The 21,311-nt window shown below is 35.0% G+C and overlaps 1 protein-coding gene across 1 annotated transcript in view; it reads right to left on the bottom strand.

The window, feature by feature from the left end:
• LOC142350832 (uncharacterized) overlaps positions 1 to 21,311 on the bottom strand; it is an 81,827-nt gene that overhangs the window by 21,917 nt on the left and 38,599 nt on the right. The window lies entirely within an intron of this gene.

Below are 21,311 nucleotides of genomic sequence, written 5' to 3'. Positions count from 1 at the left end.
ATGAGGTAAAGCGAATTTTTGTTAAAACTATCAAATTTGACTGGGCTGCTACAGATCACACAATACGGGATCTATTTATGTATGCCAGTCAAACTTGACAAAAGATATAACAAATCGAAGGCAAAGATATATGCCTAAGACCTGTCTGTGCTATAAGTCTCAATTTAAAATAGTTGGGGGGCTGAAAGTATTCAATTTATAAAAGAGTAAATATAAAATTACAGCTTACTAATTAGCAGTTGTGTAGTGGTGAAATGGAGGTGAGCTGCTGGGCGATCGTTCACTTGGGTGTTTCTTCAGTTATGTTATTTGTCGAAAAGGAAAGTTATAAAATTAAATCTGGAATTATTTGTCTAAGTTATTAAACAATTTTGTTCGACTATTTTATTGTTAAAGTGAAGTTAAATTTTGAGAAAAATGAAAGCAGTTGTCTGCTGCTTGTTTCTGGGAGTGATTTCTGTCTCTCTAATTTTATTCCGTCACACTTCGCTGAGAGAAACAATTAATTCCTCTCAGCTCCGTTTGGGCCGATAGGGAGCGAATCACAAACTCACGTTCATAGTGAGGTGCTTCTTAATTTTCCTATTGGCCGAGAAGGCAAGAGAATTAACTCTTTTTTATCTCACGGAAAAATTATTGAAACTCCAAAAAATAATAAAAATCTAAAAAGCTGAGAGCATCAATTATTGATTTCGTAGGCGCCTGTTTTCTGCTTTTCCCCTCTTCTAAAACCGCAACAATTATGGTTTTCTTGGGGGCTTTTTATGAGACTCTATTGTCTTTTCCCATGAAGCAATCTGCTTCATCTTTATTGAACTTGGGGGGAAAGATCTGCATTGCAACTGTCAAAAGCAGAAGTAATTTAAATCAAAAGAAACTGTGGTTTTACAGGCCGCCTACGTTCAACAACGTACATTTTCTATCCTGGATATAAGCGAGGAGATCCAGGCCTAAAGTTGTGTTATTTAAATAAGTCGAACTGAGTTGTTTAAATACTTGTGTACTGGTAGTCTTAACAAGCGTTAGTTCGTTTAGCGCGCGGCGAAAGAATGGTTAATTAGCGCCTAAATACGTTCGCTCTAATGCGGGATTAATTATCCGTTCATTTGTAACGGCTCTCGTAATACTACAGCTCACCCCGATTTTTAAGATAGAAAAGAAAATGATTAAAGAAAAAAGAAATATATTGCATCGTATATAATTTTATTGCGATTGAGACATATAAATGAGTTACTACAAGTTTAGAAAGTTATGAAATTAATCGCAAAGGGCAACAATGGTATGCTATAAAATTAATCGCAAAGGGCGATAATGTTGTGCTGTATTATTCAAAAAATTCTGGGGTCAAAATGACTGGGCTTGACATCGGACTGTTACCATCGTCTTCGATCAAAAGAACCTCTTGTATATCGTCCTCAGTTGGTTTGTCCTTATCCATTGATTGTCGCTTTTTGTGCTTTTTAACTCTCCTTTTGAGCTCGGAAATTTTGGTTTTTTGTTCTTCGTTTTCCTTCATTAATTGTGTTATTTTCTTTCCTAGCTCCAGATTCTTTTCTCCAAGTTTTTTGTTGGCGTTTGTTATTTCTAGATGTTTCAAGGAGAACGTTTTTAGCATAGTTTGTGCATTCGATTCGCTGGTTTTTTGGAGTTGATGGGCAACGACATATTGGCGCCGCCAATAGTCGTTAGGTAGTTGCTTCTCCTCAGGTGGTTTCTGTGATTCCATTTTCAGTTGTTCAAATTTCAGTTGCAATTCTTGCAACTCTGTTTCCTTTTGAAATAGTTCCTGCCTGAATGTGGTGTTTTCCATTATTAAACTACTGGTGTTTATATTTGATAGTTCTGGCATGTCGACAGGAAAAGCGGAAATGGCATCGTAGGGGACTTCAATATATGCGTCGAGCATGTTATTCCTAAGGGTATAAGTGCCATTCTTAGGGTCGCGATTTTTAATTCTCCACTTGTTGTTTTCTGTGGGGAGCGAGAAGGTTTTCAGAACTGGAAGCTTTTCGCTGTTGACTAGTATCTGTTGATGTCCATTTGACTGGATGATGTTTATTTTACTAGCAACCTCAAATTTGTTGTAGTTTGGTTTCAGGAAATAGAGGAGGGTGTTAACGTACCTCGGGTTTTCTTTATTCATGTTTTCCTCTCGCGGTTTCTGTAATTTCAAACATTCTGAGGGTATTTTCCTGATAGCGTCGGGAACGAGATCTTCAATGTTGTTCATCTTAATAATTTTGTTTTTGTGATTGCTAATTTGTTGGATTGGGAATTGTCTCTTTCTGCTAATTTGCCAGTTGTTTTCGGGGTCATATTGACTGGAAGTTGATGGAGATGAAATAGTTGTAGTAACTTGTTGTGTGTTCTGAGGTTTAAATGGAGGCTTTGAGAAAATAGGAGGCTGGGAAGAATGGGTTTGTGTTTGTTCTTGTTGTGTTGTCACTTGTTGATGTTGACTGGGGATTATTACGCTTGCGAGTGTGGGTCTGGTAGTCATTGTTAGTGTTTCCTTGTGGATGATCTAAAATTATTTGATTTTGGTTAGCCTGTGTCATCAATATCACACATTATGGCTTCTTTTCAAGTTTGCAATTGTATTGCTAATATAAAAAAGTATTCTATTGTAAAAAATGTTTTTGTAAGGTTTTGTTGCTAACTGCTTTACTTAAAAATTATAATGCTAAATGCATTTGTCATTAATGTTTGGTAGAAAAGTTTTTGTTTTGCTAAATGCAAAGTTAACTTTAATAAAGGGAGGGGGCAATAATAAAAAAAAAAATTTATACTTATGCCAGGCGGGCAGCCCTGGCACAAGTACGTCTTTCTCCGCTGCCCGGAGGTGTGAGTCTTGGGGCGTGCGTCACACTAACACGGCTGCAACGACCCGTGCAGCTGGGGAGACAACCTTGCTTTAGCTGAAAGAAGGAAATTTTTCGGGTCGTTTTTGGAAATTTCAGTTATCGTGTTAGTGTTCTGAATTATTTAGGTTCAAAAGCCAGGGGGGCAGGCTGGAGAAAGCTGAGGTAACCCCTTCCCGAGGAAAAGTTAAAAGAGAGAAAAAAAGATCGTTTGTACTTGAGTTGTTTTTGGTTTATTAGACAACGTCGTCTAAAGAAAATTTTTGCAAATGGGACATCTTGTCAGCTTATTTATGCACACTCGACAGAATCGGTGTTTGTCATGTTGGGAAAAATGTGGGTGTTTTGTTACTCCTAATTCTGTTTTCATTTTTTTGCATAAATTGCAATGAAAGTAGGATGTGATCAGGACGGGAAGACAAGGTCGAAGACAAATGGGACATATAGGGTTTGTGTATGTTTTAAAAAGTGCCTTTCTGCAAGGAATACATACATAGTGAGGATTTTCTCTGGGAAATTGTTTATGCAGTTTTTCTACAATTTCCGTGAACATATGGGGCAGATAATGTCCTTATGGGGATAGAGCCAACGGAAACCGTCGAATAGGGATTGTGAAAGACCCATCGAGTGACTGTTCTCTTATTTCCCTTAGATAGAAACAGGAAAACCTTTGAGAAACTGCAGTAGGATGAAATTAATGAGGAACGATATGGCAAGCAAGGTAATTAGGATTAGGATAAATATTTTTGTGGATAGGTCTAGATTGGTCATTTTTAGTATCTGGAGAAAATTTGGCGAATTGCGGAAAGGAGGTAGTTATTAATAAAAAGGGATATTGCCAATGCGCATAAGAGAACAAATAGAAGAATAAACAATGTTATGGGTTGCATTTTGTCAATTCAATGAGTAGTGCAGAACTAGGGTGAAGGAGGTGACTTGTTCCTGGTAAAAACTGAGTTGAATTAGGGATATCGATTGGATTAAAAATAAAACTAGGGAAAGAAGTAAAATTTTGGATGTTCTTGGACTCATTTTAGATTATGTGGTTGTTTTTTCGCAACGAGGGCATAATTTATAATCTTCTACGCAAAATTTACAAAAGTTGACGGGCTTATGATCACTGTGATGAAACGTTTTTGCAACAGAGTATTGAAATCTTGTTTGTTTGCAAATATCACATTGAAACCAGTTAAAGATTGAAAAGATAACATTAAATTTAGAGCATTTAGGACAAAAATCGTAGCCCATATCTTTTATAACATATTGGTAACAGAGCAGACACATTACGTGGGGTAGTTCGTCAGGGGGGTTCTCGTGTAATTTCTTGAAAACAATTGTTTCACGTCTGCAGCACAAACAAATTAATGAGACCGGTTTGGATTCTATAGTATTGGTTTCTTTGTCAGTTGTATTCATTTTTGGAAGATTGTTATTGGAGGGGATTATGGGACTGGTATTGTTGGAGGATTTGGTTGTTGATTATTTTGGGATTTTATTGCTTGGTCTATTACTAATATAACTACTAACATCAAAAAATTGAAAGGGATACTTACAACAACGAGGAAAACGGTTAAAATGAAGGAGAAGGCTGCTGCAATAATCATGAGGGCCATTAATAAAAAATCAAGTACTTTGTGGATAAACATTTTTGATAATTTGTGAAGGTAGTTTTGAATCAAGGATTTTACCACGGGTTGTTTGGGTCAATTGTTTGTTTGCATAAGGGGCATTTAGTAGTGGTGAAGGTCATACACTGCAAACAAATTGATTGTTTTGGGTGAAAATCTCTGAAGTGACTGTGGCAGGTGGATAACTTTTTGACTTCTTGACAAGAATCACACTGGAAATAATGGCAATGACTGATTGTATAAATGGGAGTTACGCAAATGGGGCATTTAGGTTGGTTCCAATATTTAAATAATTCGTTTCTACAAGGAATGCAAGCAAAATGGGGGGGCTGACCATTTGGGTTTTTGTGCAATTTTTTGAATTGACGGCAAGGGAGATAACAAACAGGGCATTCAACTTTAGGGGTTGTATCAATTTGAGGTTGCTGAGACGATATCTTCAGAATGTTTCCCATTATAAGGACAAATCAGAAAGATCCGGGTATACGAGTTCTAATCCATGGTGTTCAAGTTCGTTGGGGATAGTTACATTTAAATCTGCAATAGCAAAAAAGAAATTCCAGTGTTTCTCGTTTGGATAAATGTAATAATGATTAATGGTACCGGTGCTTAAAAATATATAAGTTATCTTGATACATGCTTTATACTGTGTGAAACAAATATTGAACCATCTTTCTACTTTAACAATTTTAATTTTTTCCTTACCAATAAACAAAATCATTTTAGTTTTAACAATTTGGAAAGAAATGAGGGGAAAAGAACAAATTGATCAGAAAAAAAAGGATAGAATAAAATGAAGAGGAAAGGAGAAAAAAAATTTTTTGTGGAGAGCAAGTTATGTAAAACAAATTACTTTACTGAAGAGCGCCCAAGTTGACTGGGAAGTGCTCTTCGATATCGATGAGTGCGAGAAAGAATTCCCAGTGCATCATTCCCATGGTGACTCGAGTAGAACCCTCACATCCACGTTCGTAGTCAGTATAATGTATGATTATACAGGGCTTTATTTCTGCAGTGGGAGTTTCAATGAATGATCTCTCGAGGGATTCTACTTTGACTAGTCGCTCACCAAAGTGGAACAGCATTATAGGAGATCTAAAAGGGGATTTTGGAACCATTTAAAGCTTGGGATATATTTATGAAGAATGTCCAATAGGGGGAAGATGGTGTTAAGATGATGGTTCCATCAGTCCAAGTGTTTAAATATTCAAAATGGAGTATTAATTGTGGGATTACTCTGTTGCTTTTTATCGTGACAAATGATTTTTCAAAAAATTGTATTTGTATAAGGCAGTTTTGGTATGAGAATATCATTGCTGTTTTTTAATTGTTAATTGTTTCCAATTCTTTAGTAATGAAATCGTTTTGAGAAGAGTCACTTTTCGGCAATTCAAAATAAAGATTGTGAGGTACACAGTTTGGGTTTTCTAGAATAAAGAGGAAGAATTTCCAATGAACTGAAAGAGGATTAATACTTATTAAACAATTTTTTTCACTTTGGATTTCTTTGAGCGTTACTAGCATAGTAGGTACAGGAGTTGGGTATGCATCAAAAGATCGTTGAATTTTTTGTAACTCTACAAATTTATTGTTAACTGCAAATATCATAGTTTAGAATGATACCTAAGCAATGTAGATTGGATGTTGTACTTGAAATACCGAGTTCTCTTTGAATGCTAGAAAAATGGTGAATTCGGCGAACTGAGGATGAGTAATGAAAATAGTTAAAAGTCTGTAAATATTTGTCATGGGTTTTTTTTGCGAAAGTCATTATGCTTATAGCGGAAACATAGTATACGGCTAATAGCTCAAAATTTTGGTTTCCGATTCTGATTTGTAAGTTTCTATTAGTTAAATGAATCATGTTGTTGATCTAGCTCATTTGGCAGACTATTAGGGTCGAATTGTGCTAAATACACGAAATAATTCCAATACAACGAATGAGGGGTTAAAATCACAGTATCGTTTTCCCAAGTGTCCCAAAACTCAAAATTTATAACGATTTGAGGGAAAATGTCTCCGTGATTTTCTTCAAAAGTTTTCTTTATTTGATAAATTGTAACGAGTCTATCTTGAAACAAAAAGTACATTAATGGAAGCGTTTTAGTTGTTAATTAACTTATTGTTCTTCATTTCAAAACTATGTATAAAAGTATGTAAATGTAAAAAAAAGGATAAAAAAGGGTGTGTCAATTATTTCTGAGAAGAGGATTATTGACAACGATTGATATTTATATATAACATATCAATCGGATTCACTTAAGCAAAATCGGAGTAGGGGAAGAGTGCAGGCAATAGCTAGATAGACATAGTTGCGATTACAGAGTTGAAAGTGGATTATAAGAAATAAAAAGCAAGGAAGGAATCCACACATGTCTCTTACAGGAAAAGTCAAAGTCTAATAATATTTTTCTTCAGACGCTTTGAAACAATTTTGTATTCGACTCCAATGTTTACAAAAGTAATTGTGTCATGAATCAGGGCTCTTAACAATGAGAAGTATTGAAAATTTGAATGCGGTACGTCCAAGTCTATAATGTCACTGAAGTAGAAAGATGCAACTCTAATAGGTACAGTAGTTTTTAGATCGGAAAGACTTGAGGATAGTATCTGTCCGGTGTATTGTCCAAATCGAATGAATAAAGCGTTAGGCTGTTTTATGAATTTGGGTTGCATAGCATAGCATCCTTGAGGTGTATCTAAACAAGATATTAATTAACTTATAGAGTCTAATAAAAATAATTTTTTTTATTTTTGAGACAAATTATTTTTTTATGAAAAAGATGTTTTTTTTATTAACAGCTTTAAGGAGGTGCCACCACACTTCGAATGGTTGCATCATTTTGTGGTTGTGGTTGATGTGACGTCAGATTTGGGTATTCTACTTTATTATTTTCTGTATGACAATGCTCATCAATTTTATTTTCTCTTGGTTGATCCTCAACGCATTTGTAAGTTTTTTCTATTGTGCTGTAAGGTTGATAATTACTAAGCGGTGAAAAATGATTGTTGTTCTGCGGGGCCGACGGTTTGGTTTCGTTAGAGAATACCGGTGTAAAGAACGATAAGATACAAAGATAATATGTTGCTCCTAATAGAATTTTCCAAAAACCCATTGTTTTGTTGGATATTTTGTGGATTTCGAACGCTCTTATGATTGTTACGATTACATCAGTTAAGAATTTTATGCACAAGAAACAAGCAAAATAAACTCCAATTTTTTCCAGATAAAAAGTGATAATTCCAAAAGTGCCTTTGAACTGGTCTGTAAAAAATGTAGGTGAAAGAAGAGAATCTAGATAAATTTGTCTGTTAATTCCCATTGCCGACGCATAGATATCTTTTTGAGAATAGTCTATGCTTCTTCCTTCTAGAACTTCTCTTGAAATTTTTGTCAAAACAGATTTTGAAGCTTCCGAATGCAAGATGTTGTCCCAAAACGATTTAAGTTGATTTGGTGTGTAAATTCCGGCACGTTGCGATTCGTAACCGGTAAATTTTGGAATAGAACTAATAACTCTTGAAGAGAATATTTTTGGCGGTTGCAAAGGAACAGGTGCTGGCATCAAATGGTACCATGAATTTTCATTATCAATATCTAATTGGTAGGCATTTTTGTAGCCTCCAACACAATCTACTTCGTTTGCAAAAGGGTAGGTTTGTCGAGTAATTGGGTCGACGAACATTGTCCTACCATCATAATGAATAGGAATCCTATCATAACACTGTTCAAGAACCTGAAGTGGTGAGTTTCGTTTTGGACAGTGGTACAGCCAACCTATGCTACCATCTGTGTCTAAGAACATCGAGCGGTTGCCGGTTAACATATATCCAGCTAAACGATTGTTTTGGATAGCCTGCATTAGTATCACTTGTTTTTGAGTTCGGTCAAGTTCGCATTGTTCTATGACCAAACCTTTCCATGCTTGTTTTATTTGCATGTAATTATGACATATGACAAAATCCATTTTTACCGCAAGGTTAAGATCATAGTCTAACTTGTCTTTGTCTAAGTGTTCCCATGCAACAAAACCATTGTCGGATGTTCGGATCTGTTCATCTGAAGGCTTCCTATTAAACCCATTTACACTTAGGCTATTGTCAGGTTCAACACGAAGTTTATGAAAAAATTGTTGAGTTTTTGTTTTATAAGGTTTGCCAGTCTTCATATTAAATCCGCCTTTATAAGAAACATATAAAGAATCTAAATTTGTTCTGTAAATAAATTCTGGTTTTCCACACACCTTTTCTTTTTCATCAATTACTCTAATTTTTATGTCCATTTCAGCAGGAGAATACGTTCCTGGTCCTTCATAGGGCGTCTCCGATTTTTCATCACTCACTATGAAATACTGTACGTTACCAAGTTCGTTTTCATGTTTTAGCATTTTTGCGTTTTGTGAAAATCTTTTAGTAACTACACAATTTTCCGGTGCCTCCCAATTGTATGCAAAGGGGTCGAGTGATGTCGAATGACAACCTCCTTCTGAGAGGGCACAAGGAAGTTTTAGTCCTTGACTGTTATAGACAGTTCTGTCATTAAGATCAATATCGAGTACAGTTTCAGGGTTTCAAAAGAGAAGTGTTTAATTTGACCACGATTATCACAAGATGTTGATGAATCACCTTCAAGATCAACTCCCTGGTTTTTATAGGAGACAGTTTTTATTCCATGTTTTATGTCAATTTCCATGTCATCATCGTCAAATTCGGTAACAGTAATTTTTCCAGTTTTGTTAGCATTTAGGCATTGTTCGGGTGAAACAATAATATCGTATGTTATTATTGGAGCGTTGTGTACAATTGATGAATGGGAAAACATACCACAATTATAACGAATGAGCATTGCAGTGACTTTGCACATAAGAGCTTTAACAAAGGTCCGATAAGACCGTTGATAAAGTGTTACATGTGTATCAACCATCTGAATGTTTTCGGGTGTAATTTTGCAAGGAGAAACTTGTGTTAAAGCATACATTTTATTTTCTTTCATTTTAGAACAGTCATAATGAATGACCCTAAGTTTGTTAGATACGTCATTAATATCCTCAGTAGCGTTAATAACTATAGAAAGAGTACAAAAGTAGAAAAGACTTATAAGTAATTAAGAAAAATAGAGTTTTTCAAAACAAGGATATCTTTTCATCCTGTTCTTTTTTTAGCGCTTCAAGTCGGGAATTAAGGCTATGAGTTGTAGTAATAGGCACTGCCAGTAAATGTTGACTGGATTTATTGCTACCTAAAACAAAGTTAAGTAAATCCGGCTTGATAGCGTGATGGCGGCTTGGCCGAGCGACTAGAAGTTCGCCTATTATTATTATTATTTTCTAAAGTTTGTAAATTAGAAGGTCCTTGTTCCGATGTATTAGGGCGGAGAGGACTTAAATTAGGGTCTAGAGGTATTCTAGAATTGTGCTGTGGGCAAGGAGTTGAACTTCTTGTTCGACTGCCGCTAGGCAGGTGTATTTGGACTGGAGGTGGGTTGTCACGACCACCTGAACTTGCTTCGTTGAATCCAGAATCGAAATTGGTAGGTGTTCGGTCAGGGTCGAAGTTCTGCACAGGGGAGTCACTTCGTATGAAATTATCCACGGGGAAATATTCGGTGTTGGTGGGGCTTTGGAAGGAGAATTTAGTCAAGGGACTATTGAGTTTATTCATCTGACTTGTCATTAGATTATTATAAAATGTGTCACAATTATTTTTATCTATACCATACTCTAGGGTTAGCTCTGGTATAGTTTCAGTAGCTGGGTAGTACTCGACTAGGTGATTTCTATGAGCGACCTTCCTGGCGGCCGGGTTGCTATCTAAAGTTAATTCATAGTTAACATTGGTTAGTTTTTTTTCTATAGTAAAAGGTCCTGATCTTAGTTCATGTAGTTTTTTTGACTTTCCTAACTCAATTTGATGGTTTTCCATTAGAACTTTTTGTCCAACCTCAAGTGGCTTGCCTAATTTGTGTTTGTTTCTATGTTTATGTGCGCGGTTATTGTTTTCTAAGCTCTTTTTATAAGCGTTATTGTATATTTGTTTGAATTGGTTTTCTCGCATAAGCAACGAATTGTTAATAGTCGGTTTTAGAAGTTTGTCAATTTCGGTGTTTTTTGAAGTTTGCAAGGTATGCCTGTGTAGAGGCAGGTCTTTGCAAAACTCGGAAGAGCATGTGAGTTGTGAATTTCGTAGGAGTCCTAACTTAAGTGACAGAGGTATCTGTGGTTTTTGTCCGAACACAATTTCATAAGGTGAGATTCCAGTACTAGCATTTGGAACCGTGTTATGAGAAAAAGCAAATTTTGGTGCCAGTTCGTCCCATTTACCTCGAGCTTGTTCTAGAAAAATTCGGAAATGTGCTCCTAGATGTTTGTTTTGGATCTCGACTTTACCATTAGTCCAAGGCGCATAAGCAGTTCGAGGTGCGGGTGTTATACCTAATTCATGAATATAAATCGCAAAATCTTGGTTCATGAATGCCGAACCCTTATCATAAACAAGTTTTCGTGGTATTCCAAAAGACAAGATGAACTTTTCTAAAGCTTTTATGGTGTCTACTGCGTCTGTGGAACGTACGGGGTATACTTGAATGAAACGTGAAAATGAATCGACAATAACTAAACAATGGTGTTTACCGTTCGATGGTGGATTTAAAGGTCCTTTGTGATCAATATGGACCGTATGAAAGGGGAATGGGACTGTATCAGTCCATTTTTCGAGAGGTGCCTCGTGGATGTCTTTCCGTTTTTGTTTATTTTTTTGGCATTCAAGGCAATCAGCAATTAGGTTTTCAATCCATTTATACATTCCGGGCCAATAAAAAAATCGTTTTACATTAGCAAGTGTTTTATCTAAACCTACATGACCTGACAGTTCACAATGAGCTAGCTGAAAAACTTTAAAGAACAATGACAGTGGTACACAAATTTTTAAGTATTCAATATCTGGTTCGTCTGTTTGTTGTTGAATACATAAGATGTTGCCTACAAAACTCAGTTTTTCAAAGTTATTAATGTATGACATTATGGCTTTAATTTGTCGGAATTCAATTTTCTTTTCATCTTTGTTATTGTTCGTCCTTAATTGACGAATTTGTTGTATTACTGGATCTTTTAATTGTTCTTGACAAATTACTGATGTATTTAAATCAACTTCTTTAGAGAAGGTTGTCAGTTTATCAATGAGTTCTCTTGCATCTTTTATTTTTGGATTTTCGGGAAGTTTTTTTGCTAATTCGGTTTTATCTATACAAGTGCTATTTTTCACGAGAAAAACTTTATCGTATTCTAGAGGGAATCTGTACTCCGAGTCTGTGGTATTAGTTTGATCAATGTAGAGTTTGTCAAAATCTAATTCCGGTGACTGGTTCTCATTGAACAATTCAAATTCCGAAATTGGGTCAAAATTTTGTTCGGTTATCCCTTCATCAGGGTAGGAATCAATTTCTGTATAATGATCAGACGTTTCGTCTTCCTCCTGTTCTGATACAGGGGTTATTTCATGTTTGCGGTGACGCCTATAGTGGTTAATTGATGAACCATACGAGAAATCTTCCGAAATATTGTTTATTGAGCAAAGTCTGTTTTGATTATTGTCGTACTTTTGCTTTACCATTTTGTCATTTTTGAAAATGAATTTGTGGATTCCCGTTATGCTTTGTTTTAGGATTGGAAAAAAATCATCTGCTGGTCCCTTTTCATTATCACGCAAAATGAAGTATTTTTCCTCATTACCATGCTCGTCGTAAAAACTAATGTCTTTTGGTATCTTTTTGTGTTTAAGTTGATACTTGTCCAGATCTTTAAGTTTTACATTGCGACTTAGGATGTCGGGAAAAGCTAAGTTTTTTCCTTCAGTCCAAATAATTTTCAAGTTCTGAAATTGAGATAATACTAACTGGTATCTAAAAAACCTGTGAGAGAGTTTTCCTCTTCTACCCCATAGATACATTAAAGGCTTATGGTCGGTGTACACATATACTGGATGGGGAGAACCAATTAGGTATTGCTCATAAGTTTGTAGTGCAGATATTACACCGCAAAGTTCGCGTGCTGTGGTGCTCATTTTTTGTTCCTCTTTAGTGTAAATTCTAGAGTTAAAAGACACTATTCGTTTCCCTTCTGGAAATTCTTGAACGAGAATTGAGCCTACTCCTATAGAAGAAGCGTCTACATGCACGTGGAAAGGGTATTTAGTATCCGGTATTGCTAAGATAGTATCTTCGCTAATTCTGTTTTTAATGTCGTTAAACAGTTTTTCGTGTTCCGTTGTCCAGACAAATTTAGTTTCTGTGCGGGTTAGGTCATAAAATGGTTTGCAGTCAACATGCAAATTTTTGATGTACATGCTGTAGAATCCTAAGCAACCTAGAACTCTCATGACATCACGTTTGTTTTCAGGCGACTTAAGTGCTTTTAAATCTGCTACTCGCTTCTTGACTGGTTGTATCCCATCTTTACCTACTACATGTCCCAAGAACTGTACTTTCCTAAGGAAAAATTTAGTCTTTTCAGGTTGAGCTTTCAATCCTGATTTCCTTAAATGTTCATGGTACTTGTCAATTATTTCAAACATTTCGGTTTCATCTTGCGCTTGCATGATGGTGTCATCAATGTAGGTTATAGCTTGTTTTTTTCTAATTAATGGTGCAAAATGGATAGTCATTATACGACTGAAGAAATTAGGTAGACCGCATAGGCCGTAAAATCCGCGTTCAAATGTGTATTGCTTTGGACCAATTACAAAACTTACCAGCTGTTTGGTTTCCTCAGTTAGAGGGACTTGGTTATAGGCTGAACAAAGATCACTGGTTGTGAAGAAATTACCTTTTAATCTAGTTAATAGACTTCCGATTGGTTTGAGTGGCCATGAATATCGACTAAGGTCTGTTATTGAATTCAGATATCGGGCATCTATAACCAGTTTTACTGTGTTCCCCTTGGGTAGGATTATGATTGGATTAATAAATTCTGATCCCATTTCTTTATCATTACCCATTTCCCGGATTATACCTGTTTTACACAGTTGTTCCAAAAAGTTTTCTAGTTTTTCCTGATAATGTAATGGTACTTTGGATGGTCTTTGTTTTGTCAAAGTTGAATTAGGTAAAAGTTTAACATGAAACTTTTGTTTTATCTTTCCAACATCGTATTTGCGTTGAGAGTAAACGTCTTTATTTTTAGTTAAAGTCCTCAGTAACTTGTCTAAGTTTTCGTCATTGATATCAGCTTGAGAAACGCTTGATCGGTTTTGTCAAATCTGTTAAGTTTTTCTTTGGGAAGTTCAACGGGTCTGATGTTTTCATCAGTTGTTTCTAATTGTGGCTTAAGATCCTTGAGGTCGTCGCTAAAGTCTGTTTCTAATTCGTAGTTGTTAGTAAAATCTTGTTGCCTTTTTCGCTTTTCTGTTTTCTTTTGTTTTTCAGGAGTTTTGCTTGCAAAGAAATTTTGAATTTTTGGACCTTGTTTTTCACTAACATGGAATATTTGATCCCAATTAGTGTCACTATTCATTAGGTGGTTTATGAATGCAACGTTGTCAACTACAGAAAATTCTGGGTCTTGTCTAATTTCAATGTCTTCTAAAGTGTGCCCAATAGGACCCTTTTGGATGACAACCTTGTTGTTTAGAGGATTGTTTAGCATTATTGGTAGTTCCTTTTCTTTTCTAAAACACTGAACACTGTAAGTATAAATTCCTTGAGCTTGCAGTTCACTTCCAATTACGAAGGAGGTTCCCTTTCTGAAGAATTCATTCGGAGGTCTAATTGATATTACTCGAGTTGATTTTGGTGCTAATGGTAGTTGCTGGCCAAGAGTTACAATTTTGTAGGAGCTAATGTATGGATAGCTTTTCGTTTGGTATCTAGATAATGTGACGGCTACTTCAGGGTAAGTTTTTAAATCAATTTTTGGAGTGGTTAGGTCAATAGATTTTACTGTAGATTCAAGAAAATCCATTCCCAACAAATTCGGCTTGCAACCATCTTTTGCTGAAACCCATGTGGTAACTTCCACTTGATACTTTCCTTCAATGTCGAAAGAAGGTTTGAAAGTAATTTGACCTAGAAGTTTTAGTCTCTCACCATTAACCGCTAAAGTATGATTTTTTGAAGCTTTCATCTCAATGTGTTGTAATTTACATAGTTCAAGATAAGTGTGGTAATTAATTATAGAGCTTGATGCTCCTGTGTCCAATAAAAACTGTGTTTCTAAGCCGTTATTTTTATTTTTGTCTCCGACGGATTGGTATAAATTAATATAAATATGTGAGTAACTTGCTTTGTTATCAGTAGTGTTTATGAACGGAGACCTGTCTAGTTTAAATACTCGTCGTTGTGATTCTCATTATTGTAACAGTCTCTGGAAGTTTCACTGGTAAAGTGAACTCGAGGGCTTCGCCCTTCACTGTTATCTCTTGAATGAGTAATATGGTTTTGTCTAGTAGGTGTCCTATCTCGGTCATGGTCTCTACTCCTATCACGATATCGATTATCTGATCTTGGAGGACCGTTGCTTTGTCTATCCCTACTATTTTGCCTATTGTTATCTCTGTAAGAGTTGTTTCGATAGTTATTTTGTCGTTCCTGTGATCGGTTATCGTAAGAAGATGATCGATAATTGTTTGAAGAGTTTGATGGGTACGGTGATCGATGTCGGTAGTCTGACCTAGAGTTGTTTTGATAATTGGATTGATTTTGGTTATAACTATTTCTCTGTCTGTCCCTAGAATTTCGATTGTCATAATTGTTTGATTTGTAATTTTGTTGACCTGGTGAATGGCTCCTACTACGTTTATAATTATCTGTGAACTTTTCTCGTTGTTGAGGTGGGTTTCGGTTTTCGTTTTTAAAGTCCTTATACTTAAAGCAGAAAGCTATTGTGTGACCTGAACGTTTGCAAAACTTGCAGAATCTAGTCTGGTTTTGTTTGAATCTGGGATTGTCGTTGTTGTATGTGGCGTTTATTTTATGATCTTTCATTAGATTTGCAATTTCTGTGAGTTGGTTTTTTAACCCTTCTATTTCTATTTTATTGTTGATACTACTTGAGGCAGTACCCGTGAATTCACTGCTAACAGAAAATCTTAAGTCTTTAGTTGCTACATGATCCTGTAATTGTTGCCAAGTTGTAGCTGGGTTTTCTATTAACCGCTGATGTGCCTTTTGCTTGAGTGTAGGTGGCGTTAATCCTCTTACAAAGTACTCCATACACTTAGCGTTACGCTGGTCGTTGTTAAAATCTGGATCTGGCCATCCTTTTTCAACTGCTTTTGTTACTCGGTGTGTATAGCTTTTTATCAACTCATCTGGTTGCCTTTTAATACTCTCGACTTCAATTCTTTTCCTATACTTGTCTTTTGCATCAGTAAAACGGGTAATGAACTGATTTCTAACTTCGTTCCATGCTAAACCTGGTGCTAAGGATTCAAACCATTGGGCTGCGGGCCCACGCAAAACCGAACCAAACAACGCTTTTTGTCTAGCGTCGTATGCTGCTTGCAAATCAGCATCCGCAGGATCTCTTGTTCCTAATGAGAATTGGATTTTTCTTTGTATTAAACTAAAGAATTCCTGGGCATCTTCAGATGGGTCTAAACCTGTAAATTTCTCTAACGCTATGTCGGGGTACGCAACAACGTTCGCTGCCATGTTTTATTTTAGTGTACGAAAAGAATATTTTATACGAAAGTACTATTAGTTTGGGTAATTAGTGTAGAAAATATTTTTGTTATAACAATTATGTAATAAAACGCTAATACTAAGGTAGAAAGTTGAACTGTTTGTTTTGTGTTATGAAATTTATTTGTTTAGGACCGTTTAATGATTGTATTTTAAATTCAAAGTTTTTGCCGTTATCAGTACTAAAAATTTCAACCCAAGAGTAAATATCGGTTTGCTCAACGGTAAAATTTAATAACCAAGGATAAGTGCTTTCAGAGTGTTTAAATTCAACAGAGTATTGGTGAAATCTGTTTATTTTTGAAAATCTAATTTGTGTGACAAATTCTGTTTTTATAAGTAATTTAACTCTATCTGGTAAACTCGGATCGTCAGGAGAAACGTTGATGTATTTGGGTTTGATGATTTTTAAGATTTGTAAACCAAACGGGGGAATTTTATTTTGGTGGCTCATCCACACACAAGATGATAACGTTTATGCTAATTCTATCACACTGTTCTGATTTCTTAGAGCACACAAAAGTTCCTTAAAGTTTGGGTTGGTCCACTTGTAAGTTATGTAGATTTCAGTTTCTGTTTCGCTAGAAGAGTGATGGTAAATGCATAAAAAGTTTCTGTTCTGGTCAGTTAAATAATATGAAACTTTGCCTATTTTATTATGTACATTAATACTTATATTTAGATCTTGAACGTTTACTTTAATATATGACATATAAATAACATAGAACAATTGTTTTTGTTGTTTTATTAATGTATTTTTGTATGAAATTACACAGAAGACAGTATCAAAACGTTTAGTACGGGATGTTTAGTACATCAGTAGTAGTATTTTTGTAGCTATTATTGTGTTTAAATATTGTTTCTTAAGTGCTTGAGTCTGTTAATGACCGTATTTTAACATGAGACAACAACTTTTCTATGATAAATTTGTGTACAAATTGGGTTAAAAAGGCTAGTTTGAGCTCTTTTAATAAATTATTGGCTAAATTTTCTGCGGGAATCTCGATCACACTGTTTTTAGTTTTTAACAAAGTTAGTAAATTCTGAAAATTAGGGTTCTCAGATGCATAAGTTATACAAAAATCAGCGGGAGAATTATGTTCAAACACGTGGAAAATAGCTAAGAAAGTAATTCCGTCAGTAATAAACCGTGTTATTTTACCCCTTCTAGTGTTTTCTATTGCTGTTAGATTAAGATGTTCTACAATAACTATTCCAGTTTGGTCCATGCACTGTTTAAAACCTCTATTGGTGAATTTTTTTTGTGAAACCGGTTAAAATGGGGGAATTCTCATCAATTTATGTTATTTTCAGGCTAAAAATCTATGTTGGGGGGATAAAATTTAGTTTAAAACCCGTTATTCTTTGTTAAATTAGGGCCTTATTGAGATTTATGTGGTCAAAACTTGGTTAATTTTTCCTAATTTTTTGTAAAAATGACGTTAATATGGCTATTTTCTTGAGTAATATTGGTTAAAATTGGATAAGAATGATGTTTTTAAGGCTTAAATGTGATTAGTATCCGTTAAATTATGATAAAAGTGACGTTAATTTTGTTAAAATCTGGTTAGTTTTTGAGGATTTAAGTCAAAATAATGTTTATTTGGTTAAAATTTGATTAATATTACCCCAACCGGGTCAAGGAATTGATAAAACAGAGTGCATATTCAACTAAGGAAGGCTTAAATTTAACCAAAATTGGGTTAGCTAATGTGAAATTGCAACAACGTGTGCTTAAATGTGTAGAAAATTAGATATAAATTACACTAAACACGTATTGGGGGATGAATTCTGGTTAAATTTACGTTAACTTGTTTGAAAATGCTATATTTTGGTCAAAAATTCAGTAAAAATTAGACATATGTTACTCTAAAAATGATTTGGGGGGATGATTTCTGGTTAAAAATCGGCTATTTAGTGTGAAAATGCTAAAATTCTGCTGTGAATTTGGTGAAAATTGGCAAAAGTTTAGTTTAATTAGGTGTTGGGGCGGTGAAGTTTGGATAATTTTTTGGTTATTTGGAGTGTATATGCTACAATTTAATCATAAATTTGGTCCAAATCGGGTCAGAAATAGTCTAAACAAGTTTTGTAGGGATAAATTCTGTATAAATTCCGATTATTTAGAGTGAAAATACTAAAATTTAACCAAAAATTTGGTCAAAATCGGGTTAGAAATAGACTAAACAGGTTATGGGGGGATGAATTTTGTATAACTTTCAATTATTTAGAGTGAAAATACTAAAATTCAACCATAAATTTGGTGAAAATTGGGTTAAAATCATATTAAATATGTTTTGGGGGGATAGAATCTGGTTGAATTTCGGTTATTTAAGGTGTAAATACTAAAATTTAACCATAAATTTGATGAAAATTGGGTGAAAATTAGGCTAAATATGTTTTGGGGGGATGATTTTTGGTTAAATTTTGAACTATAAAATGTAAAAGTACTTCAATTGTTATATAAATAAACTAAAAATTGGACATAGATTACCCCCACCCGGGTCAGAACAATTTTACAAAAACAAAGAATCAGTTGCCTGTTACTATTTTAATGTAAATTTACTGTATTTCGGCCGTAAATTTGATATAAATTACTCTATTTGTTTGTCTATTAGTGTGCTTTCACTTCTGTGGTAGTGGTTATTTTACTATTTTAATCCGATCGGATAGAAAAACAAAAATTCAGGCGTGATTCTTTCCTCTGGGCGCACCAGTTATCAAATTTGGCTGGACTGCTACAGATCCCACAATACGGGATCTCTTTATGTATGCCAGTCAAACTTGACAAAATATATAACAAATCGAAGGCAAAGATATATGCCTAAGACCTGTCTGTGCTATAAGTCTCAATTTAAAATAGTTGGGGGGCTGAAAGTATTTAATTTATAAAAGAGTAACTATAAAAATACAGCTTACTAATTACCAGTTGTGTAGTGGTGAAATGGAGGTGAGCTGCTGGGCGATCGTTCACTTGGGTGTTTCTTCAGTTATGTTATTTGTCGAAAAGGAAAGTTATAAAATTAAATCTGGAATTATTTGTCTAAGTTATTAAACAATTTTGTTCGACTATTTTATTGTTAAAGTGAAGTTAAATTTTGAGAAAAATGAAAGCAGTTGTCTGCTGCTTGTTTCTGGGAGTGATTTCTGTCTCTCTAATTTTATTCCGTCACACTTCGCTGAGAGAAACAATTAATTCCTCTCAGCTCCGTTTGGGCCGATAGGGAGCGAATCACAAACTCACGTTCATAGTGAGGTGCTTCTTAATTTTCCTATTGGCCGAGAAGGCAAGAGAATTAACTCTTTTTTATCTCACGGAAAAATTATTGAAACTCCAAAAAATAATAAAAATCTAAAAAGCTGAGAGCATCAATTATTGATTTCGTAGGCGCCTGTTTTCTGCTTTTCCCCTCTTCTAAAACCGCAACAATTATGGTTTTCTTGGGGGCTTTTTATGAGACTCTATTGTCTTTTCCCATGAAGCAATCTGCTTCATCTTTATTGAACTTGGGGGGAAAGATCTGCATTGCAACTGTCAAAAGCAGAAGTAATTTAAATCAAAAGAAACTGTGGTTTTACAGGCCGCCTACGTTCAACAACGTACATTTTCTATCCTGGATATAAGCGAGGAGATCCAGGCCTAAAGTTGTGTTATTTAAATAAGTCGAACTGAGTTGTTTAAATACTTGTGTACTGGTAGTCTTAACAAGCGTTAGTTCGTTTAGCGCGCGGCGAAAGAATGGTTAATTAGCGCCTAAATACGTTCGCTCTAATGCGGGATTAATTATCCGTTCATTTGTAACGGCTCTCGTAATACTACAAAACACCGTAATCTCGCTCTTTTTTGCTCCACTTCATGTTTGGCTCTACTTTCATTACTTCAATTTGACTTCAAAAATCATGAAAATAGATCTTAAAAAACAGCCATAAGAATCTGGAATCAATTCGAAGTAGAAACGAACTTACACACTAGCCTAAGACTAATTGATAAAGCTTCATTATACCATTAAATTTGAAACAAAAGAAAAAAAAATTATCGGGGAAAAAACACATTATGGAGAGAATTTCGTGGTGAACTTTTGTGAGTCGTGACTCCAAACGCGAATCCAAATCAATTTTGATCAACAAATGAATATCAAATGATGGGATAAATATAACCAACGATTCACCTCGGAAAGGAGAAAAATCGAGCAAAAATAATTAATGGACAAAATCTAAAACAAAGCTGGTAGATTGCCAGAAAATAGCCAAAAAAACAGCAAAAACCGACAGACCAAAAAAAATTACTCTTTTCACTAAGGATGAGATGTCATATTTTGATGAAGAATCAAGTCACGTGCGACCAAAAACAATCACGCGAATGAACAAAAAACTCGCTCCACTAATAGTGAAAAATGACGGCACACACGCACTTCAATTGAAATTGCATGAACGAATGAACAACAAGCAGATTTGAAGTGGTTGTGACATCAAATGGTCGTAACAAAAACCTTGGAGAAAATTTAAAAAAAAACGAAGAGAACACCAATAATAGCCCCAGCTATCGCTGTGCGGCTATTAGAATAGCTTAAATTTCTCAGTATTATTCTATAAAAACTGCGAAGTTTTAAAAAACGATCTCAACACAACTTAGGAAACCGTTCCTTTTGATTTATTGAGCATCTAAGCGACACCCAAACGCACTGCAAAACAAAACAATAAATATAACCGGCAGATTGTAGGAAAATAGCCACCGTTGACGCGATAGAAGCACATCGGGATGAAAACAGAAAGAAAAAAGATTGAAATTGACAAATTTTTTTCCAAAAACTCAAAAATTGTTTTATTCAGTTAGATTTTAGTTGTTTAGTTAGATTCTAAACCTATACTTACTTCAGCTTCTAAACTGGAGGGTATTGAGCTTAATACTATTATCAGCTAGCAATCGCTCTAATGAACTTTGATAACCAAATGCACTCTGACTTAATGACCGGGCTTTATCGGTTTATCCCGTTTTTTTTATTTTGCTCTTTTGACTTTGACTGTATTCACTACATTGCGAAATTCAATGCCTGAAAGAAGACAAAACCCATTGAGTTGAAACAGTGAGTGAAGTAAGTCAGAAGTCAAAAGTGAAAATCGTGACCTATGTAAAACGAAAAACGTGAT

The sequence above is a fragment of the Convolutriloba macropyga genome, chromosome 12, assembly GCF_964194025.1.
Source record: "Convolutriloba macropyga chromosome 12, txConMacr16.3, whole genome shotgun sequence".
In the NCBI taxonomy this organism is placed as follows: Eukaryota; Metazoa; Xenacoelomorpha; order Acoela; family Convolutidae; genus Convolutriloba; species Convolutriloba macropyga.
The sequence above is the reverse complement of the archived record's forward strand: the minus strand, read 5'-3'. Positions and strand labels throughout refer to the sequence as shown.